The sequence below is a fragment of the Ovis aries genome, chromosome 6 (assembly GCF_016772045.2).
Source record: "Ovis aries strain OAR_USU_Benz2616 breed Rambouillet chromosome 6, ARS-UI_Ramb_v3.0, whole genome shotgun sequence".
Lineage (NCBI taxonomy): Eukaryota > Metazoa > Chordata > Mammalia > Artiodactyla > Bovidae > Ovis > Ovis aries.
In genome coordinates, this window is record NC_056059.1 from 21100485 (window position 1) to 21115869 (window position 15385).

A 15385-nucleotide genomic window follows, 5' to 3' on the forward strand; every position below is an offset into this window, starting at 1 on the left:
TGTAAAAAGGTTGAATTCAGCACATAGTTGGAAATGAAGGGAACAGAATTTGTATAGAGAGCTAGAGCTTTAGGTATGTAAGAACAAGAGAAATTACTAATAACTCCAAGGCCTTTGATGTGAATAACTGGAAAAGTGAAGTTGCCCTTCCCTTAACTGAGAAGCAAAGGGTTTAAATGTGCTAAATTTGAGCTGCTTCTCAAACATTCAAGATGTCAAGCATACAACTGGATCTATGGACTTGTAGTTCAAGGTAGATTTATATAGGCTGGTGATATAAATTTTAAAATAATGAGCCTGGATGAGATTATCAAAGTGAGTGTGGATAAATAAAAGAGAGGAAGGGCAGAGACTGAGATCTGGGACTCACCTGCCACAGCTGTATGTTCATCTTCATTCTAACCATTATTTGATTAGCGCCCTTCTTCCATACTGACAAAAGTAAAGGAGAAATGGAAAGTGAAGTCAGTCATGTCCAACTCTTTGCGACCCTGTGGACTGTACCCCACCAGACTCCTCCGTCCATGGGATTTCCCAGGCAATTGGGAAATGTTGCCATTTCCTCCTCCAGGGGATCTTCCCAACCCAGGGATCGAACTCAAGTCCCCCGCATTGCAAGCAGACTCCTTACTGTCTGAGCCACCAGGGAAGTCCAGAGAAGAAATGGAAACCCAGGAAAAATTTCTACGGGTGAATTCTTCCATTTTCCCCTCTTCCCAGTGTCCATATTCTTTTGACCTTTTGTTATCTCAATCCTTACCCTTCATCCACAAGTGACTGATTATTCATCCCCCTCAATTTATCCCATTTCCACTGCATGCAAAAGCTTACATTCATCATTTCTATTTGTTCACAAACATTCTAATGCAATAATTATATATGACAATCTTTTCTCCTAACACACATGTATATACATGAAGTTCAACGTTTAACGCTGACCAAAATTAGTGTGTGAAAAAAATTAAGCATGATTCTGCACTCAGTATAATATAATTTATCTGTCTTTTTATATTCTTTGTTAGAAATTCCATCAAAGGGTATAAAATCTTTTCTCTTATTTAACATCTCTGGGAACCTAAATGTTTGAGCAGAAAGAAAGAAGAAGAAAATCACTCAGTCGTGTCCGACTCTTTGCGACCCCATGGACTGCAGCTTATCAGGCTCCTCTGTCCATGGGATTTTCCAGGCAAGAGTACTGGAGTGGGTTGCCATGAGCAGAAAGTGGATAGATATTAAAACTACAAATTGAGAATGAAGACTGTTTAGTTGACTCCCAGTCACAAGAAAGGAATGAAGTTTTCAAACTTGTCTAAACTTTCCTTCATGAAGAGCAAGCTGGCTCAGGACTATAAAAATGAGAGTGAAAATTTCTTAGTATTGTTTTTCTTCTTTGCCCTTGATTCTTTACAGAGACAGTCTATTCTCATTAATAGTGTAAATGTACTTCAGAGAATGTGACTAGAAGTGTTCCTTCATTATTGTATACAAGAGAAAGCATTTTGCACCAGAATTTCCTTAGACCCGAGTTTCCATTTCAAACCTACCGTTTGACAGAAATCTCTGTCTATCACAAGTTTCCCACTGAATCCTCATCACCAGAGTTCTGAGGATTAAACAATCAGTTCACTTCAGTCACTCAGTCGTGTCTGACTCTGTGAGAGTCCACGGGCTGTAGCATACCAGGTCTCCATCACCAACTCCCAGAGTTTACTCAAACTCATGTCCATTGAAAGCTCATAACCCCTGGTGGCTCAGAGGTTTAAGCGTCTGCCCGCAATGCGGGAGACCTGGGTTCAATCCCTGGGTCGGGAAGATCCCCTGGAGAAGGAAATGGCAACCCACTCCAGTATTCTTGCCTGGAGAATCCCATGGATGGAGGAGCCTGGAGGGCTACAGTCCACCGGGTCGCAAAGAGTCGGACACGACTGAGCGACTTCACTTCACTTCATGTCCATTCAGTTAGTGATGCCACCCAACCATCATATCCTCTGTCATCCCCTTCTCCTCCCACCTTCAATCTTTCCAGCATCAGGGTATTTTCAAATGAGTCAGTTCTTCCTATCTGATGGCTAAAGTATTGGAGCTTCAGCTTCAGGACTGATCTCCTTTAGGATGAACTGGTTGGATCTCCTTGCAGTCCAAGGGCCTCTCAATAGTGTTCTCCAACACCACAGTTCAAAAGCATCAATTCTTCAGTGCTCAGCTTTCTTCACAGTCCAACTCTCACATCCATACCTGACTACTGGAAATACCACAGCTTTGACTAGATGGACCTTTGTTGGCTAAGTAATGTCTCTGCTTTTTAATATGCTGTCTAAGTTGGTCATAACTTTCCTTCCAAGGAGCAAGAGTCTTTTAATTTCATGGCTGCAGTCACCATCTGCAGTGATTTTGGAGCCCCAAAAAATAAAGTCTGTCACTGTTTCCATTGTTTCCCCACCTATTTGCCATGAAGTGACGGGACCAGATGCCATGATCTTTGTTTTCTGAATGTTGTGCTTTAAGCCAACTTTTTCACTCTCCTCTTTCACTTTCATCAAGAGGCTTTTTAGTTCCTCTTCACTTTCTGCCATAAGGGTGGTGTCATCTGCATATCTGAGGTTATTGATATTTCTCCTGGCAATCTTGATTCCAGCTTGTGCTTCTTCCAGCTTGGCATTTGGGATGATGTAGTTCTGCATATAAGTTAAATAAGCAGGGTGACATTATGTAGCCTTGACGTACTCCTTTTCCTATTTGGAACCAGTCTATTGTTCCATGTCCAGTTCTAACTGTTGCTTCCTGACCTGCATACAGATTTCTCAGGAGGCAGGTCAGGTGGTCTGGGATTCCCATCTCCTGAATTTTCCTCTGTTGTGATTCACACAGTCAAAGCCTTTGGCATAGTCAATAAAGCAGAAGTAGATGTTTTTCTGGAACTCTCTTTGTTTTTCAATGATCCAACAGCTGTTGGCAATTTGATCTCTCATTCCTCTGCCTTTTCTAAATCCAGCTTGAACATCTGGAAGTTCTTGTTTCACATACTGTTGAGGCCTGACTTGGAGAATTTTGAGCATTACTTTGCTAGCATGTGAGATGAGTGCAATTGTGCAGTAGTTTGAACGTCCTTTGGCATTGCCTTTCTTTGGGATTGGAATGAAAACTGACCTTTTCCAGTCCTGTGACCACTGCTGAGTTTTCCAAATTTATTGGCATATTGGGTGCAGCACCTTCACAGCATCATCTTTTACGATTTGAAATAGCTCAACTGGAATTCCATCACCTCCACTAGCTTTGTTCGTAGTGATGCTTCCTAAGGCCCTCTTGACTTCACATTCCAGGATGTCTGGGTCTAGGTGAGTGATCACACCATTGTGGTTATCTGGGTCGTGAAGATCTTTTTTGTATAGTTCTGTGTGTTCTTGCCACCTCTTCTTAATATCTTCTGCTTCTGTTAGGTCCATGCCATTTCTGTCCTTTGTTGTGCCCATTTGTGCATCACATGTTCCCTTGGTATCTCTAATTTTCTTGAAGAGATCTCTAGTCTTTCCATTTCTATTGTTTTCCTCTATTTCTTTGCAGTGATCACTGAGAAAGGCTTACTTATCTTTCCTTACTATTCTTTGGAACTCTGCATTCAAATCGGTATATCTTTCCTTTTCTTCTTTTCACAGCTATTTGTAAGGTCTCCTCAGACAACCATTCTGCCTTTTTTCATTTCTTTTAAACAATGAGTAGTTCCAAATCTGAAAGAAACAAATGGTGACTATTTCAGTCCTTTAAAATCTCAAGGACCCTCAATATATTCAAAACAAGAAAACTAGGAAAGACTACAACAAAACCTGAAATGCTTGGTTTCACAGTTTGACAGAAAATGTTGAGACACATACAAAACGTGAAGAATAAAAAAACTGAAAATAATTTAGTGGTAAAACTACAATTGACACGTTCTTTGGCAATGTGAGCAACTTTGTCCCCATGGATAGCTGTAGAACTTCTGAGGGTTATTGACAGATTCATCACTAAGAAAAGCATTACATAAGTTTCCACTCTATCTGTTACATCAAGTAAGGGTTAATTTACACCCTGAATTATTAAATGCACTCCCATACTAGGACAAAGTTGTAAACCTGAGAAAACGAAGTACTTTCCAGTTTTATAAAGTCTGTCAGAGATTTTCTTAAGTGGCTAATTTAGAGGAAGCTGGCACACAATTTGAAGATGTAATTTGAGTCGTGGCTGATGATATACTTTTACTTGTTTAGCCTTTTATGCAGCTTGTTTGCATTACTTGAACAGATTTGCTGTTTCTATTCTAACTGCATTGTGTATGGCATGAGGAATGCTGATTAATTCTTGTCCGTAATCATCACAACTCTGCCAATGTTGAACATTTATATCCTTCATTACATAATCTATGTATGCATTCCTTATGTTATTAGTGGGAGTAGCATGTAATAGGTAAACAAACCTGTTCTTGATTTAAATTAAAAATCACTGTTGATCCTTTGCCATCTTTAACAGAAACTGCCTTAGATGGAGGAATCTGGCATAGGTTTTATCTGTTTCAAGTAGCTTTAATTAGAATTCTTTAATTGTCCCTACAGCTGCCACCAATAGTAAACTCTAAAATATCAATTGTAATTGGAAGATAAATTTGCATTGTATTCATGACATAAAGTTAATATGTCTTACTTTGTGAATTTTGAGACAGTGAGGCTATTCACTGCCGTTGGAGTGTCTCTGAATAGCCCTTTTCAATCATTTTGATACTTACATTGTAGGTGACTGTCTCATCTACTTACCTTTAAAAAGAGAATTAAGTAAACAATGACTCCTAGGTGAGCCTTATTTAATAAATTACTGGTTTATTCAGAGACTCCTGCGGAAATAGGTTCTTAAATGATGGGTTTTAGTTTGAAAAAGGCATTTCACTAGAAGTCCTAAAGCATTTAAAAGGAAGTAAAGTATGTCACTCTTTATGTGTGCATGCTAAGTCCCTTCAGTCGTGTCTGACTCTTTTGCGACCCCATGGACGGTAGCCCGCCAGGCTCCTCTGTCCATGGGATTCTCCAGGCAAGAGTACTGGAGTGGGTTGCCATGCCTTCCTCCAGGCAGTCTTCCCGGCCCCGGGATCAAATCCACGTCCCTTAAGTCTCCTGCATTGGCAGGCGGTTTCTTTACCACTAGCGCCACCTGGGAAGCCCACTCTTTATGCTCCTAGTCAAATTACAACTGCAGAGTTGTATAAAGGATGAAAAAATAAATAGCAGATAACAAAAAATCTAGTGTATCCATATCTTCAAAAGTATATTTCCAAATTTCTCAGACTTTTCTTGAGTTGCTAAGTTGGAACCACAAATCAGATGGTTAGATTCAATATAATTAGCTTCCTGTTTTCTAGACGAGTAAATGAAGTACTGGTTTGTAGGAAAATCATTCTGTTGAGAATTTTTTATTTCAGCAAGTCACTTTAAGGTAAAAACTGTAACTACTCACAATGGTAGGAATGAAAGGAAACAATGAAAGGAGTTTATTATGTCAGGTAATTGAAAAGTCCTAAGGAAAGACTTAGACCTCTCTGCCTGTAGTACTGTAAGTTGGTTTTGAGGCCTTATTGATTTATGTTTTGGCCACTACTGCCTGTAAATGTTTACCTTCCATTGCTAGGAATTTATGTAAAGGGAAAACTTTTCTTTCCTGACAAATTTAGCAAAAATCCTGGAGCTAATTCTTGGTGGATCCAATTGGCCTATACTGGATATTGTGCCCAACACTTAGCTAGTCCCTGTAAAGAGTGAAGCACTGGTTTATCTTATACAAATGTAATATGAAAAATTCTGATTAATCTTAGCCTGTCCTTAAGATCTGGGTGGAGACCAGCCTCTCCCTACCACATTTACTGAGAAGGAATTAATAGTAGTCTCCGGGGAAAATCAGGGTAATGACAGAAACAAAAAGGGAAAAAAAAAGAATGAAAGGGAGGAAGAAAGGGAGGAAGAGAAGGGGGAAGGAGGGAAGAAAGAAGGAAGGGGAGATGATAAATACCTACTGTATCATGTTTTATTGAAGGGTTAATGGACAAGGAAGCAGCAGGAGGGAGGAGGCAGAGAAACATCTTCACTGGAATTCTAATAGGATAATTAATTTCTGTATAATTGTATGATAACTCTATTTAGTTAACTTGAAAGATCCATTTTTATTAATTAGTCATGTATATGCATAAACACACACACAACACACAGGTGCACACAATACCATTATGTCTCTGATTGGATCTACATGAGCACAACACTATTTCTGGGATAAAGAAGACAATTTACAACGAGTTTGATAGACTTACCAGAAAAATTCCATTCCTTACAGTTAACCCATTACTTTATAGAAATGTGTACAAATGTTGACTATGAGGAAGATTAGCTGAAGGATTATACACGAGAGGATTTGTTTCAGGGAACTAAGGTCATAAAATCTCAAAATACAGACTAGGTTTTCGCCACCAACTTTAATGCATTTCACACAGATTGTTCAGTTGTATTTGCTACCTCACGGTTGAACCTTCATTTCACTGGATTCAGCCCAGTGAGTATGATGGAAGCCAAGGGTTTATCCAGTTTCAGCACACTTAATTTTTTTCATCTTGATCTCAATTACTTTATGCTCATGAGAAAATTCTTATTCGCTATTCTTAGGGATAGCAAAGTCACAGTTCCCATTTATTATCAAATGATAAAACTGTGTATATAATAAAAGACTTAAATGATTACCCTGAAGACAAATATGGCACAGTTGAAGAAGCTGAACTGTGGGTAGAAGTGATAGCTTCATATATTTGTTCTTTGGTGGAAAGGAAAGTGTAAATCCTGTACACCAGGCTTTCACTTAGGAATATAGGGAGCTCAAACGTGTACCACCCTCAACTCTACTGAAAGGAGGGGAGAATCAGTGTCAGAGGAAAAGCAGAGTCAAACCGTAATAAGGGGGAGTGGATGCAGTGCAGGTAAGTGCAGTCATTCTCCACTGCATGGGGAAATGGACACTCTCCACTGTGTGGGGAAATGGACACTCTCCACTGCATGGGGAAATGGGCATTCTCCACTGCATGGGGAAATGGACACTCTCCACTGTGTGGGGAAATGGACATTCTCCACTGCATGGGGAAATGGACACTCTCATCATTGCCAGCACTTAAAGCTCTTACTAAACAGGGAAGAAGTGGAGCCTGTTATACTGTTGGAGAAACAAGGCAGTAAGTAATTGAATCCATACTCTTTCTGTGGCCAACATGAGAGAGACCACCCTTTTCTCTCTGTCCCCGTAGTTCAGGTGGGTGGATTGATTTCACATCCTTCACGTTGAAGAGGAGGAGGGAACCCATTTTGATCAAAAAATGTATAGACCAGTGATTCAGGGATGAGTACAAGATCTTTAGATGCCAAATCAGATTAAAATACATTTGTATAAAGATAAAACACCTAAAATAGGTAATGCTAAGAAAGAATAATTTGTAAACTCCTGAATTAAGATTCTCATTATAGTTGAATAGTTAAAGGCAACTTTTTTTTTTAATTAAAATAGATCTTTACTACAGATATCAACATGAAAAGTTTGATCCAGGGACACTGCTGTGAAATCTAAGTATGATATTTAAATATGCTTATCAGAAATGTAATTATGCTTTCTTTTATTTATGACAATGAATGCTTTCAGTCTATACGGAATACCTAGTTTATAATAAATGGTTAGACTTAACAATGACTCTCTATCCATATTTATGAATTTTCAACTTATTTGTCATTCCTGAGTCATTAATAGAATTTATACATATACATATTAACACTAGATTTCTTTTTTAAAAGAGATGATTGTCATCCTAAAAACAAAGCATTTATGTTTACAACATTGATAATATTGATAAATTCACTGTAAATTCAATGTAAAAGCCTAAATGACAGTTGACATAAAGAATTCTTATGCAGTTTGATATTAGATAATTCAAATATAATTACTGCTACTTTTTCTGTAACATTTCACAAAAGTAAATGTTATTTATTTGCGTGTCTTTTCTTCAGGATAAGGAGGTCACCTAAGTGGATCCAATACTCTGTTCATTCCTAAAATGACAACTCTTCAGCATTAATATCACAAATAGCTCACAAACTTAAATAATACATGAATATTATATATTTCTCAAAAGCTTCAACTAAAGCATGCATGTGTGCTAAGACTTCAGTCATGTGTGACTGTGCAAAGCCATGGACAGTAGCCTCCAGGCTCCCATGCCCACGGGCTTCTCTAGGCAAGAATACCAGAGTGGGTTGCCATGCCTCCTCCAGGGGCTCCTCCTGACCCAGGGATCAGACCCACCTCCCTTCAGTCTCCTGCATTGCCAGGGAGGTTCTTTACCACTTGCACCACCGGGAAAGCCCTTCTACTGAAACAAGTATACAAATTGTTATGTTAAGTTACTTCAGTCGTGCCTGACTCTTTGTGACCCCATGGACTGTAGCCCACCAGGCTAGAATTCTAGGCCAGAATACTGGAGTGCATAGCCTTTCCCTTCTCCAGGGGATCTTCCCAACTCAGGGATCAAAGCCAGGTCTCCCGCATTGCAGATGAATTCTTTACCAGATGAGCTATCAGGGAAGCCCTTTAAAGTAGACTCCAAACAAACACATTTTAATAAGCGTCATGTATATTCAATGTCTGTGGCAGCATGACATTAATTTTCATTTATATTGCTTTTTTAAAGGAATGATTGATATTCTTCCATATTTGTATTATTTTGGAAGCAAAAACATATGTAAAGCAATGGACATAACTGAAAAGCAATCACCAAACAAATGCAACTTTGAAAGAAGCCTGCACTCTTGAGGTCTCTTCTCTGACCCTGCCTTCAGCCATGAAAGCGCTCTTTCATCCAATGACAAATAGTTCCTTCTTAATTATTAGTTAATGACTTTTTATCGGACAGCAGCACTGTGGTGTTTCATTTTTTATTGAACTAATTCATTTGTAAATGTATTAACCTTTCATATCTGATCAGGTAACACTTTCTTAACTTCCGTGAATGCCTGGTCCCTCTCTTACTTCACCAAAGCTCTGCTCATGGTAAATGAAGACTTCCTAACTGGGCCTTGGAGTTCTGGAGACTTCTACAAGGCAAGTTGAAAAAGAGAACTGCTGACCTCCTCTTATTTGCCCTTGTTTCAATTCAGTTCAGTGCTCAGTCGTGTCCGACTCTTTGCGACCCCATGAATCGCAGCATGCCAGGCCTCCCTGTCCATCACCAACTCCTGGAGTTCACTCAGACTCACGTCCATCGAGTCAGTGATGCCATCCAGCCATCTCATCCTCTGTCGTCACCTTCTCATCCTGCCCCCAATCCCTCCCAGCATCAAAGTCTTTTCCAATGAGTCAGCTCTTCGCATGAGGTGGCCAAAGTACTGGAGCTTCAGCTTTAGCATCATTCCTTCCAAAGAAATCCCAGGGCTGATCTCCTTCAGAATGGACTAGTTGGATCTCCTTGAAGTCCAAGGGACCCTCAACAGTCTTCTCCAACACCACAGTTCAAAAGCATCAATTCTCAGCGCTCAGCCTTCTTCACAGTCCAACTCTCACATCCATACATGACCACAGGAAAAACCAGTGCCTTGACTAGACAGACCTTAGTCAGCAAAGTAATGTCTCTGCTTTTGAATATGCTATCTAGGTCGGTCATAACTTTTCTTCCAAGGAGTAAGCGTCTTTTAATTTCATGGCTGCAGTCACCATCTGCAGTGATTTTGGAGCCCCCATAAATAAAGTCTGTCACTGTTTCCACTGTTTCCCCATCTATTTCCCATGAAGTAATGGTACCGGATGCCATGATCCTCATTTTCTGAATGTTGAGCTTTAAGCCAACTTTTTCACTCTCCTCTTTCACTTTCATCAAGAGGCTTTTTAGCTCCTCTTCACTTTCTGCCATAAGGGTGGTGTTATCTGCATATCTGAGGTTATTGACATTTCTCCCAGCAATCTTGATTCCAGCTTGTGTTTCTTCCAGTCCAGCATTTCTCATGATGTACTCTGCATGGAAGTTAAATAAGCAGGGTGACAATATACAGCCTTGACATACTCCTTTACCTATTTGGAACCAGTCTGTTGTTCCATGTCCAGTTCTAACTGTTGCTTCCTGACCTGCATACATATTTCTCAAGAGGCAGGTCAGGTGGTCTGGTATGCCCATCTCTTTCAGAATTTTCCACAGTTTATTGTGATCCACACAGTCAAAGCCTTTGGCATAGTCAATAAAGCAGAAATAGATGTTTTTCTGGAACTCTCTTGCTTTTTCCATGATCCAGCGGATGTTGGCAATTTGATCTCTCATTCCTCTGCCTTTTCTAAAACCAGCTTGAACATCTGGAAGTTCACGGTTCACATCTTGCTGAAGCCTGGCTTGCAGAATTTTGAGCATTACTTTACTAGCATGTGAGATGAGTTCAATTGTGCAGTAGATGAGCATTCTTTGGCCTTGCGTTTCTTTGGGATTGGAGTGAAAACTGACCTTTTCCAGTCCTGTGGCCACTGCTGAGTTTTCCAAATTTGTTGGCATATTGAGTGCAGCACTTTCACAGCATAATCTTTCAGGATTTGAAATAGCTCAACTGGAATTCCATCACCTCCACTAGCTTTGTTCATAGTGATGTTTTCTAAGGCCCACTTGACTTCCCATTCCAGGATGTCTGGCTCTAGATGATCTAGATAATCACCATTGTGATTATCTGGGTCGTGAAGATCTTTTTTGTACAGTTCTTCTGTGTAACCTTGCCACTTCTTAATATCTTCTGCTTGCTTCTGTTAGGGCCATACCATTTCTGTCCTTTATCGAGCCCATCTTTGCATGAAATTTTCCCTTGGTATCTCTAATTTTCTTGAAGAGATCTCTAGTCTTTCCCATTCTGCTCTTTTCCTCTATTTCTTTGCATTGATCGCTGAAGAAGGCTTTCTTATCTGTTCTTACTATTCTTTGGAACTCTGCATTCAGATGCTTATATCTTTCCTTTTCTCCTTTGCATTTTACTTCTTTTCTTTTCACAGCTATTTTTAAGGCCTCCCCAGACAGCCATTTTGCTTTTTTGCATTTCTTTTCCATGGGGATGGTCTTGATCCCTGTCTCCTGTACAATGCCAAGAACCTCATTCCATAGTTCAAGCACTGTATCTATCAGATCTAGGCCCTTAAATCTATTTCTCACTTCCACTGTATAATCATAAGGGATTTGATTGAGGTCATACCTGAATGGTCTAGTGGTTTTCCCTACGTTCTTCAATTTGAGTCTGAATTTGGCAATAAGTAGTTCATGATCTGAGCCATAGTTTTTGCTCACTGTATAGTGCTTCTCCATCTTTGGCTGCATAGAATATAATCAATCTGATTTCGGTGTTGACCATCTGGTGATGTCCATGTGTAGAGTCTTCTCTAGTGTTGTTGGAAGAGGGTGTTTGCTATGACCAGTGCATTTTCTGGGCAAAACTCTGTTACTTTGCCCTGCTTTATTCCACATTCCGAGGCCAAATTTGCCTGTTACTCCAGGTGTTTCTTGACTTCCTGCTTTTGCATTCCAGTCCCCTATAATGAAAAGGACATCTTTTTGGGTGTTAGTTATAAAAAGTCTTGTAGGTCTTCATAGAACCGTTTAACTTCAGCTTCTTCAGCGTTACTGGTTGCGGCATAGACTTGGATTGCAGTGATATTGAATGGTTTGCCTTGGAGATGAACAGAGATCATTCTGTGGTTTTTGAGATTGCATCCAAGTACTGCATTTTGGACTCTTTCATTGATCATGATGGCTACTCCATTTCTTCTGAGGAATTCCTGCCCGCAGTAGTAGATATAATGGTCATCTGAGTTAAATTCACCCATTCCAGTCCATTTTAGTTTTCTGATTCCTAGAATGTCAACGTTCACTCTTGCCATCTCTTGTTTGACCACTTCCAATTTGCCTTGATTCATGGACCTGACATTCCAGGTTCCTATGCAATATTGCTCTTTACAGCATCAGACCTTGCTTCTACCACTGGCCACATCCACAGCTGGGTATTGTTTTTGCTTTGACTCCATCCCTTTATTCTTTCTAGAGTTATTTCTCCACTGATCTCCAGTAGCATATTGGGCACCTACTGACCTGGGGAGTTCCTCTTTCAGTATCCTTCATTTTGCCTTTTCATACTGTTCATGGGGCTCTCAAGGCAAGGATACTGAAGTGGTTTGCCATTCCCTTCTCCAGTGGACCACATTCTGTCAGATGCCCTTGTTTAGTCATTTTAATATAACTGTATCACCTACCCACATAAAGGATATATTCATTATTATTTCACGTTTTTAAAAAGTTAAAATGATTTTCAATTGTTTGATTCCTAATCCCTTTTCTCACCCTGAATCCCCAATTATGATACTCCCAGCAACCCTTGTTTATGTTAATTACTTGCCATAAATAACCAGTTATCTCACTATAACACCTCACTGAGCAGGTGGGGATATGATTTTAAGGTGTGTTATCAGATCTAGACCTTAGTTTCCAATCTCATGTCCTCTTTTTGCTTCTATGAAACCTTTGACTGGGTGTGTTTACTGCTTGTGCCAGTATAGAACAATCCACATCAATATTTCTGTCTGGGAAACCCCGTGGACAGATTAGCCTGGTGGCGACTTGACTGAGCGACTAAACAACAACATAGGTCCACCTGGAAGCAGAAAATATATCAGGATTAGAGGTGAAAGAAATATATTCTGGGGAGGATTAGGAGAAGGAAGGGAGGACTTGTAGAACAGAAAAGTTGTGTGGAAGGAGCATGCAGGATTGAAGTTTGGGTCGCATGCATATTGTCATGTAGAATCCTTTCAAAAAAGATCTTAGGCTGATAAATCAAGTTGTGAATTTGCCCACTCCCTGAGGGCTTTTGTCAGGAAGCTAAATTTGGAGAAACTGCCCCTTTCATCCAAGTCAATGAATTTTCCCTTACCTAATCTTATATTCCAACCCTCTTGATTAAGCACTTTCCAAATGCAAACCCTGGGCTCCTTTCCAGGCTCTTGCTGGTACAGGTGAGCTAATTCTCACAAGTACATTCACATGCAGTCTCTGTCCTCCCTTATCAAGCCCAACAACAACCAACTGGGTTTTCCTGGGATTTAGCTTTAGTTAGGTCCCGGAAGCCTGGAGAAGGCAATGGCACCCCACTCCAGCACTCTTGCCTGGAAAATCCCATGGACGGCGGAGCCTGGTGGCCGCCATCCATGCGGTCACCAAGAGTCAGACACGACTGAGTGACTTCACTTTCACTTTTCACTTTCATGCATTGGAGAAGGAAATGGCAACCCACTCCAGTGTTCTTGCCTGGAGAATCCCAGGGACAGGGGAGCCTCATGGGCTGCCGTCTATGGGGTCACACAGAGTCGGACACGACTGAAGCAACTTAGCAGCAGCAGCAGCAGCAGCAGGTCCTGGAAGCCAGGAGAGGAGATGGAGGTTGGTCCTTTAAGGCAGGAGTCCCCAGCCTCTGGGATCTAATGACTAATGATCTGAAGGGGAGCTGATAAAATAATAATAGAAATAAAGTACACAATAAATGTGATGTGCTTGAACTATCCCCAAAGGTCCAGGGAAAAATTTCTTCCATGAAATTGGACCCTGATGCCAAAAAGTTTGGGGACCACTGATTTAATGGATATCAGTTGCCATGCAGAATAGTAACTTTTGCAGCATCTTCTAACCCATAGGGTTGAAGCTATAGGCCACCTCTGAGTGGTCAGTGCAAGTTCTGAGGGGTCAGTGCAGAGCAAACAGCTTCAGGGGCAACTGTCTGCATGTCCCCACCTTTATATTTTAAGATCTCAGGTTTTCCCAAACAAATCCCTGCGTTTTGTGTAATAGATCTTCCTCTTCTGAGTATTCTCAGGTCTCTGGAACTCTTGTGACTTATTGGATCTTTGGTCTGCTACTTAGCTGATCTGTTCTTCATTCAAGGAGATAAAGGCTTTTTGTAGCTTACTAAGAATCTCCCTGGGCTTCCCAGTTGGCACAGTGGTGAAGAGTCCACCTTCTAATACAGGAGATGCAAGAGTTGTGGGTTCCATCTCTGGGTTGGGACAATCCACTGGAATAGGCAACCCACTTTGGTATTCTTGACTGGAAAATTCCATGGACAGAGGAGCCTGTTGGGCTACAATTAACAGGGTCACAAAAAGTTGGACAAGACTGAGAGACTGAGCATGCACACGAGTCCCTTTAGCTCTTATGCTAACTATTTATAATGCTCCTTAGTGTCCCATTCTCTGTAGGATGTCAATATCAGTACAATATAGCAGTAACGAGCCAACACAACCCTATTTTAAATGTCTGAACCATTATGCCTGAAAGGCAAATCATCACCCAGAGTGAAATCTTTAGCAATTGGGCTTTGTGCCAGGGCATTTCTGTGACCCATCTTTGTCTCAAAGTGAATGGTTGGTGAGATACAATTAAATATCCACTTTGTCACTGTTTTCTCTGTTCACTCTTAGTACCACGTGCAATAGTTGAGGTTCACAGAGAAGCAGATGCCAAAAGAGGGTCAGACAACAGACAAGAGATATATCGAAGGAAGAAGTAGCAGAAGGTGAGGGCAAGCTTCAGATCATGGTATAGGTTTGACAGCTGTGTTAGGAGAGAAGCAAGCAAGGGGAATAAAGTAGAATCACTGACTGCAACACAGTTCCCATAAGATTTGGTGAGGACGACGGGAGTCCTTGAGCCAACATCCCCGTTGGAGGAGTCCCATATGTATCCTCCTCAGGTCTGTCAGTGAGTGGGAGCAACTAGCAGGAGGTGTAGTAAATGTAGAGGTGGGCCTAAAGGGACAGTGGTCATGTTGGGGCATCAATCAAGTTGCCCGTTGGAGGAGATGTAGGAGTGCATTTGTGCGGACACCACAGTCGCTTTCCTGAAAAACGATGGCATAGAGACTGGGAACGTAGACTTGGGAGTCAGATTGCCCGAGTTCAAATACTGCTGGACCACCTACTATGATGACTTGGCCAAGTTAATATATGTGATCTTTCACTTTTTTCACATTTAAATTGATAATAATATGCTCAGAGAGCCATTGGAGGGATCATTCATGTAAAAGCTATCATTATTATGATGATTATGCCCAAAGTTCAGTCATGCAAAAAAAAAAAAAAGAGTAATTTTCTTTTTCTATAACTGAACTTGTTTTTCATGTTGATCCCTAAACCTAGCCGGTGTTAGAAGCTAAATCTTAGGGAGCACAATGTGTCTTCCTTAGATTGCACAAAAGGATTGTGAGCCCTATTTACAATCAGATGACGGGGATCCAAAGACCAAGGCTGCCATTTCTAATGGAATGACTTTGGATATATTATT